General features: G+C 34.5%; 1 pseudogene; it reads right to left on the bottom strand.

Moving 5' to 3' along the window:
- Positions 1–1,394: 1,394 nt before the first annotated feature.
- On the bottom strand, positions 1,395–2,005 carry LOC149142730 (disease resistance response protein 206-like; annotated as a pseudogene).
- Between the last annotated feature and the right edge of the window lie 6,274 nt (positions 2,006–8,279).

Here is an 8,279-nt window from a genome sequence, read left to right as displayed (position 1 = left end):
TTAGTCTGTAGCTCTAGCTCTAGTCATAGAGATATATAGATTTATAGAATGATTGCATTACTAGGGTTTGTAAAATTGTAGCCCTACTTCTAGTGGGAAAATCATTAAATTTTCCTACCTGTTCTCCTTCTCAGACCTTGACTACACTTTGTAGTCTTGTACACAACTCCTCAAAGGATAAGCTCCTCAATGCTTCCAAATCACACTCTAATGGTAGCGACTTCCACTGGAATGCCACCAATGAAAAACACTTTGCTTATGTTGTAGTAATCTGCAAGTTGCAATGGTGTTTTGGAACGCAAGTAGAAATCACCATTCACTTCATAACATTGTTTGCCATTGATGATGGGGGCTAAGTTTGAGAGGATTATTGTTCCAGTAATGTTGATTTTCTTGTAGTGCAAAGATCCTTCTAGATTGGGACGATGTGCACTGGTTGTCAAGTTCTAGCTGTACAACAATAGCCATTCAAATTTTGAGAACTTGATTATACAGGATAGGTACAAACTCCTAGATATTTTAAAATTCAAATTTTTTTAGCCAAGATTATTTGGGGATGCCTCCTTCTTGAACCTAACCTAAACAATACAAGCTAGAACATGCTTTGGGAAACTTGAGCATGGGTAGATGAGATGGCAGGCCACAATCCAAACTACTTAAACTGAAAAACCATTAAGAATTCTTCAAAATTTATTTTTAATATCTATGCCCAATTTCCATGATGATCATTTATCTATATTTTCTAGTAATCATAAAACAATAGCAATCATACAGATATACATTCATATATCTATCTATCTGTAAAATATATATGATTATCTCACACATACATTATGCTAAAACCAAAGTAAGCATGTCAAGAACCAAACCTGATGGTTTTGGCTTGGTTCATAGGCCAATCAATCTTGGTTGTTAGATCCCCTGGAATTGATCCAGAAACCTACTTCTAGGAATTGTTGTAGCGAAAAATGCCAATATTAAAAATAACAAGACTTTTGAAATGGACATATGCAAAAATGTAATAGTCCCGAGGTGGTTGATCTGCAGTGACCAGAACAGAGTAATCATGTATAAATAAACATTCATGTCTCATTCTTAACATCATGTGATCTTCTTTATCTCTCTAATACAAGTGATTACACCTTATGGAACCATATCGAGTATTTTCTCTCTTATTTATGGGTTGCATTTTCTATTTTATTCAGAGCCAAAAAATAGTGCACACACTAACAGTAGAGAAGTTAGCCCAGAACAAGCTACCAACAGATTAACAGAATACAGTGATGGCTGGCAGATTAACAAAAGATGAAACCATATATGAAATACGGGTACCTCGAAAATGAAAAAAATAACATGGCCATACTCAAACGTTATATCATTGTCTAAGCGATATATCAATAGCAGTCATAAAGTGTGATGTTTGAATGGAGTTGGAAATAAGCCTCTCCCTCGAATGTATCGGTGAAAAGGGTGGTGATCCCTCTTGCCATGAAAAAATCACTAGTGCCTCCCACCACAGATAAATCCTTGTATTCAATAGTGGTTGGATCAGTCCTAGCCAATGTGATCATGCCCTTATAATCAGTACAGTTGATCACAATCATGAATGAAAACCAAGCACTATAAGTGTTCTTCATGTCATAAAATATAATCCCTGAGCTCTGCCAATAGGAGGGGAGTGCGGATAATTTTCGAGTGTTAGAGGATCTTCAAATACTACCATATCTCTGAATCTGTGATCGTGGCTACTAAAGAGAGCGGTAAGGTTTCCTCCCTTAGGATCAGCCACAATGGTAGATGTTGCGTTGTTCTCGTTGGAGCCATTGTAAATGATATAATGATAATACAAAACCAGATTCATGCAAGGTTTCAATTGAAGCCTAGTGTTCTTATTCCCCCTTCTATTATTGGACGCATACACCTTTTCTAGAAAAACTGGAGCCCACAACAGAATTGATAGAAACAACAAGTTCATGAGTTTAGCACTTTTCACGCAGCTTGCCATGCTCGGATTCTATAAATAGGGCACTGGTGAAATTTATGCTCAGATCATAGGCATACATGCAACTTATAAAATAGAAAGGAAGTATGTGACTCAAACTATGTGAGTTCCATTTCTCTTTCTGATCTATTTATAGACGATTCTAGGAGTGCAGCTAGTCTCAAATAAGAAAGTATAAAAATATTTTTTTTTCCCTAAGTCACAAATAAAAGAATACATACATATCCCATTAACACTAAGATATTAGCCTACGTAAGATTTACGAAAGGGATTAAAAGAATTTAAACTATCTAATAATCTTGCATAGCTAGGTACGAATATCTTCATAGATGAAATTGAACTAATTTTGATATTTTCCTAAACTTGCGGTAGGTCGGGAAGTATGGTAACAAGACATTTGAAATGGGCAGATGCAACAACGTAATAGTTTTGAGGTGGCTGATCCGCAGTGACCAGAACAAAGTAATTGTGTATAAATAAACATTCATGACTCATTCATAACATCATGCGATCTTCTTTATCTCTTTAATACAAGTGATTACACCTTATGGCACCATATCGAGTGTTTGCTCTCTTATTTATGGGTTACATTTTCTTCTCTCCAACATAACTATGGATTCTCTGTAGGGCACATATGGATCAGCTATAGGGTGCACATGTTAGAGTTTTAGTCTGCTGCCCTAGTGCACTTTTTTGCCCTTGTAAGGTGGTTCCATTTGATCCCTTCACTCTCTTATGAATCTTAGCACAGTACAAGAGCAGGTGTCAACCTCCCTTATTCATTTTTCTATCACTTAGGATTTTATTCCTGCTGTTTTCACTGATATTTTTTGTGATTAGACTTTCTATGCAGAGAAGTGCCTAACATGAGGAGATTTTCTTGCTATTTTTCATGGTTTTACTAGCTAGAGAGGGCACCATTGTTTTATGTGCCTACTTGGAAATCTTGTGCATAGAGGTGGTGCACCTAATTTTGTAGACCCTAGTCTTCCCTTTTCATTTCTATAAAATAAATGCGAGGGTATGGGTCAACAATAGAAATTTGATGTTCAACAATTTAATGGTTTTTTTGTAGCAGATTTTCATGTGTAGAATGAATGACCATTAGTGACAAGTTTTGATAAGCAACTATTGAGCTATGTTATTTTTTTTCTACAATATTTGTTTATAAATTCATTACAGGTAGTTGTTTTCAGAGGTTGTTTATTTTAGGTTGTACACGGAGGTGGATTCAGTGCTTGATGTTGGTACAAAACTATAGCCTTACTGGAAGGAATCAACTTCAAAGCTACTGCAATTAATCTTACTGGCTCTGGCATAGAATCTAATGATCTCAAGAAAATTGCATCCCTTGCTCAATATGTTAAGCCATTAACAAAGTTCTTTGAAAATATTGGTGATGAAGAGAATGTGATAATCTCTCCGAGTGCGTACTTCTTCCTTGAAAGAATAAACAACATTGCACATGTTGCATAGTTTTTTTTTTAACGATTCAAAAGTATGTCTCTCTAACCACACATTCACTTTGATCTAGCTTCACTTTGTTCTTTTTTCCTTGAAATAACAAACAATGTTGCATATATTGCATGGTTCTTTTGTGATTATTCACAATTATCTCTCTAACTATGCATTCACTTTGAAAAGAAATGTTACATGGGGGGGACATCGTGGGTTGCAGTGGGCACATCCCCCATGCTTTGCATGGTCCCAAGACAAAGGAATTCAGTGGGAGATGTTTCCACATATCCCCTTTTTACTGAAATTTGGGGAAACATTGAAGGGGACATTTCCCTTTTCCAGGGGTTTCCTGGCACCCCCCTCCAAAAATGTGGCACTCGTAGTTGTTGCCCCATAATTGTTTTCCAATGACCTTAGAAGAAGTACATTTAAAAAATTACAAAAAATCCAAAACCCTAAAACAAATGTAAATATCTACTTCATGCTTTTATTATTCATGTTTTTGACTTGTCATTGTTTCTCCTATAATTGAATTTTTATTTTTAGCATTTTTTACAAGGGTCCCTATGTTTGGAACCCCAAGAACGTTACCCTTGGTTTTCGTAAAATTTGGGGGCTATCTTTACACGTCCCCAAGACATTTTTCCCCTTTCCTGCATACCTCTTTCACACAAACTTGGTGGAACATTATTGAAAAATAATGAATATGGAATTAAAGAAAGAGAGTGTTTATGGTTCTATATTAGAGACATATTAAAAAGAATAGAGAACATGGATTCCTATAATGATTGATCATTGCCTATCACAGGTTGATTTTCGAAATATATTTTTTATGCCTAGAGTAAGTCGTACTCAAATTGCCGTTATGTTGTTTTTATCTTCTCTTTTACAATATGTAAAGAGTTTTCGTTATTTTTGGTAATATATTGTATGAAAAATAACATTTTAGTATCCTTGTTAATCACTTGAGTCGGTTGAAGTATGTGGCATATTGATGTGATAACTGCCACAAGTACATAATTGTTTAAGTAGAAAACCTTGCAAAAATATAATGTTTACAACATATTTTATGGAAGGAATAATTTAAATGCATCAAATAGTATTTCTGAAATTACTGGAGATAATTTGTTGAAAAGAATCCAATCAGAAGACTTGGATAACTGCCTAAAAAAGATAGACATGTTTTTAGTCATCCGGTTGGATTTTTTGAGGCAGAGAATTTTCGAGTGAAGTTATATGATGAGTACTTATCACATCTCTAGCCTTGTGAGAAAGGTGAAGGTGCAGAGCAACAATTTTTCTTCCATCAAGATAACTTAAAATGCTCTAAATTGTCCATTTTGTCAAAACTCCATGAATTAGGAAACATCCTTTATAGTTGTTAGATAGTAGTAAGAAGGATTTATGCAATCTTGTGCATCTCAATTTTTGATAACCAGTAGCAATGATACTCTTAAACAATCACCTGCATTATAGAAGAACTTTTTGCTACTATATCAAAAAGTCGCGAATGTATTGGATGCCACTAGGTGTTTGTCAATGTCAAAGTAGACAGAGAGCTTTGATATGCCTTTTGAATGCTTGATGTGGTTAAAAGGAGAATGCTTGTTATTCTTTGTAGTTGCTTGGCTTCTTTATACTTCCTAACCTAGTTTCTTGTTATTCCTAGATTTATTCCCTATTTTCATAAGTCTGATAAAGATTGGGGACATCTTGATACTGAAGAATCATTGCCTCTTGTTCTGCATGTGACTTTGAAAGAGCTTTCTTAGTTTCTTTTTCTCCTTTTCCCAAGTGCCCAGTCCCCGTCCTAACTTGCCCATCTTTCATACTTACTGTTTTATCATGTTTAGGTTTATATTTGGGGCTTAATTTTAAGACCCTTTCACTAGAAATTAATGCAGTTAGCTTCAACCCCTTCCAATGACTGACCATTTTCACACAAATGATTCAATCTCTCACCAACAATCCAACAATAATTGATTGCGATTCCAAAAAATAATTCAAACCTTTCTATAGGAAATTCCTATAGCTAGTGTCTAACAGAATCACAATTGTAGAACCAATTACCATAGCTAGGCACATACAAATTTTTGTGTGTATCTTCACACTCAAATTTCATTCATCACACATAAACTGCTCTAGCATGTAAATTGTTAACATCCATCTGATCAGATATTATTCCATTTGCATAGGCTACTAGAGGTATTGGATTGAGGGGCCCAATTGAAGTTTAAATACATCAATGTTCACATGCTATGGCATTGAAGGAATGTGCAAGATTAAGTAATTGCTAATGTTCAACTGACAGAGCATAACAACTAGAAATGTGTAAACTTCCTTAGTTTTCCTTCATGTGTTAAAATAATTGAGTCCTGTGAATTATTCTATTTCAAACATTGGACTCCTATGTAGATATTACTTGGAAAGGAACAAAATGCTTCCAGCAGACCCTGAACTTGGCGAGTTGTAAATGGGACAAGTAGTTTATCTGTTTCTTACACCTTACAATTTTGATTTCCAAATTGCATGATTGTAGTCTTCAATAGACTTATTATAGTTATAGCCATTTATTTTTATAGATGCCACTTATAAAGAGGATAAATTCATTCTTCCAGATGACACACATATTTTCACCATACAAAAAACTTACCTGGGTTATAGAGCCAAATTTTCTCCTGGAAATAATGTTTTTCTACCTATTCTATTTTCTAGGTTACCAAGTTTCACATAGGGGTTCAGATACAAATCCATCAAGTTTTTGAAAACCCAGGTTCTATATTTCTCATGAATAAGGCTTTATAGGCTAAGCTCTTTTGGAGATTCTACTCAAATAAGGATAATCTTTGGATAACAATTCTGAGAAGCATGTAGATTATATGACAATATGACACCAGAGAGGTTTTATTGCTAACCGATTCATGTCTTGTGTATTATTTCGAATTTCTTGAAATCTTGTGATGAAACTATCCAACCATAGAAGTTTGAGTCTTGGAAGACTCTAAATTCTTCGAGGAATGTTTAGTGTGAATCACAATCTCCTCTGTCTGTCCCTTTGTGTGGATCATGTTTTTGACATACCCTGAACTAATTTAAAGGAAACTATGTATCTGTATCTATTGTTAATTGGTATCAGAGAAGAACAAGAGAAATAAACATCAGATAAGATCAAGAGAAAGAGAGAAAATCAATCAAGCAAGCCATAATGTATAATGTATGAAGCCAAAAATAAAGGGCTTTACATGGAATTATTGATGAAACCCAAATACATTAAAGATTTTTACCTGGGTTTGCTATATTTGGAGAAAGTGTTGGGAAAGATCAAATTTAGGAGAAAGTATCTAGATATATTAAATAGGGAGAAAACACGCACCTGTTTGATCGAGGCCTTACTCCCAACCTCCCTAGAAGATTACTTCCTACTACAGTTGTTTAAAATTAACACTATACATTCAAAGGTGTAATCATTTAACAATGAATTAGAATTTTGAGGCCTTTGGGGTACAATTCAAATAATTTGTGTTATTTCCTATCCTTAGGAAGATTCCAGAGTTCTTAAAGAACTTTTTTTACTGCCTATCCTTAAGAAGATTCCAGAGTTTAGATTATGTAGGTTTCTATTTGCAGGTCTTGCTAGTAATTCCTAAGTTCATTGTTGTATCCTTGGGGGAGTGATTCAAAATTTTGTGGTGTCAAAATAAAATTAAGACATTGAAACATAGATTAACAGTGTGTTTTTAAGAATAGATTAATTTTTGTTCAGGTGTCTGGAGTCTGTATAGGTTCAAGGTGTAGAAGAATTGTCATATGGAAACCCAAGTTTAATATCTGCTCAAGTCAGAACCCTAGTCAAAACAATTTTTTGGACAGAGTAGGATAAACTAAGTGTGGAGTGTTGTGGAGTAAGTCGTGGAGTGGACTGAGTTATTTGGATGAAGTGTGTCAAAAAAATGAATGAGTCAGTGCTGGTGGTGCAACAATGAGGAGATGAATGAGGATGAAAGTTTTTAGAAATATTTCCAAACTTTTACTCTTTTTCTAAAGAAGATAGAGTGGTGTGAAGTCTGATGGATGAATTGGTGCTACAGAGTTTGTCGGGGTGTGAATGAATGGACTTCGACTCCTTTTGGTAACTGACCTAGGAAAATATGAACATGGAAAGTTGCATGCAATTCCTAATCAAACCTACCACACTATTCTTTGTATTTCTGAAAGAATACAGGGAGTTTTTGGTTCAAACTATTCACCATAGTTGGGACTATAAGCTTCTCTTTTCTTACATGATTAATCTGGAACAGACTAGTTAAAATGACATTGATAGGATCATTATAGGCCTTTATCTCTTAAAACTTTTCACCTTCACCATGATGGCTCTAGAATAATTACTCTGAGAAAAGAAAAACATGGAATAATTTCTCAAATAAGACTCTATAAAGTGGTTGAAGAAACATGGGAATCAATATATAAATACCAATGATAATTTGTATCCTTCACATATGCATGATAATGAGTAGTTTCCTCTGAGTATCTTGAATGGAAAGTGGTGCCAAATAGAGTATTCTCTAGGTACTCATAGTGTTGTGAGCTATTTAACACAATATATATCCTCAAATATCTCAAGTTGAATGGAAAGAACATTAGGGTCTTGAAAGATTGACATTTTCTTGTGTGTTGTGGACACTTCTTGCAATTTTTGCAATGGTACTTGTTGTTTCCATAAAGTAGTGAAAATAAGAACAAAAGGATTATTTTTATGCAATCAACATACTACATTTCAGGTATCCATTTCATACATGAATATTTTGCAATGTCCCAAAGA

The sequence above is a fragment of the Pinus tabuliformis genome, chromosome X (genome assembly GCF_031772625.1).
Source record: "Pinus tabuliformis cultivar Carrire ecotype Pingquan chromosome X, CPIR1, whole genome shotgun sequence".
NCBI lineage: Eukaryota > Viridiplantae > Streptophyta > Pinopsida > Pinales > Pinaceae > Pinus > Pinus tabuliformis.
Note: the sequence above shows the minus strand (reverse complement) of the source record. Positions and strands in the feature narration are given on the sequence as shown.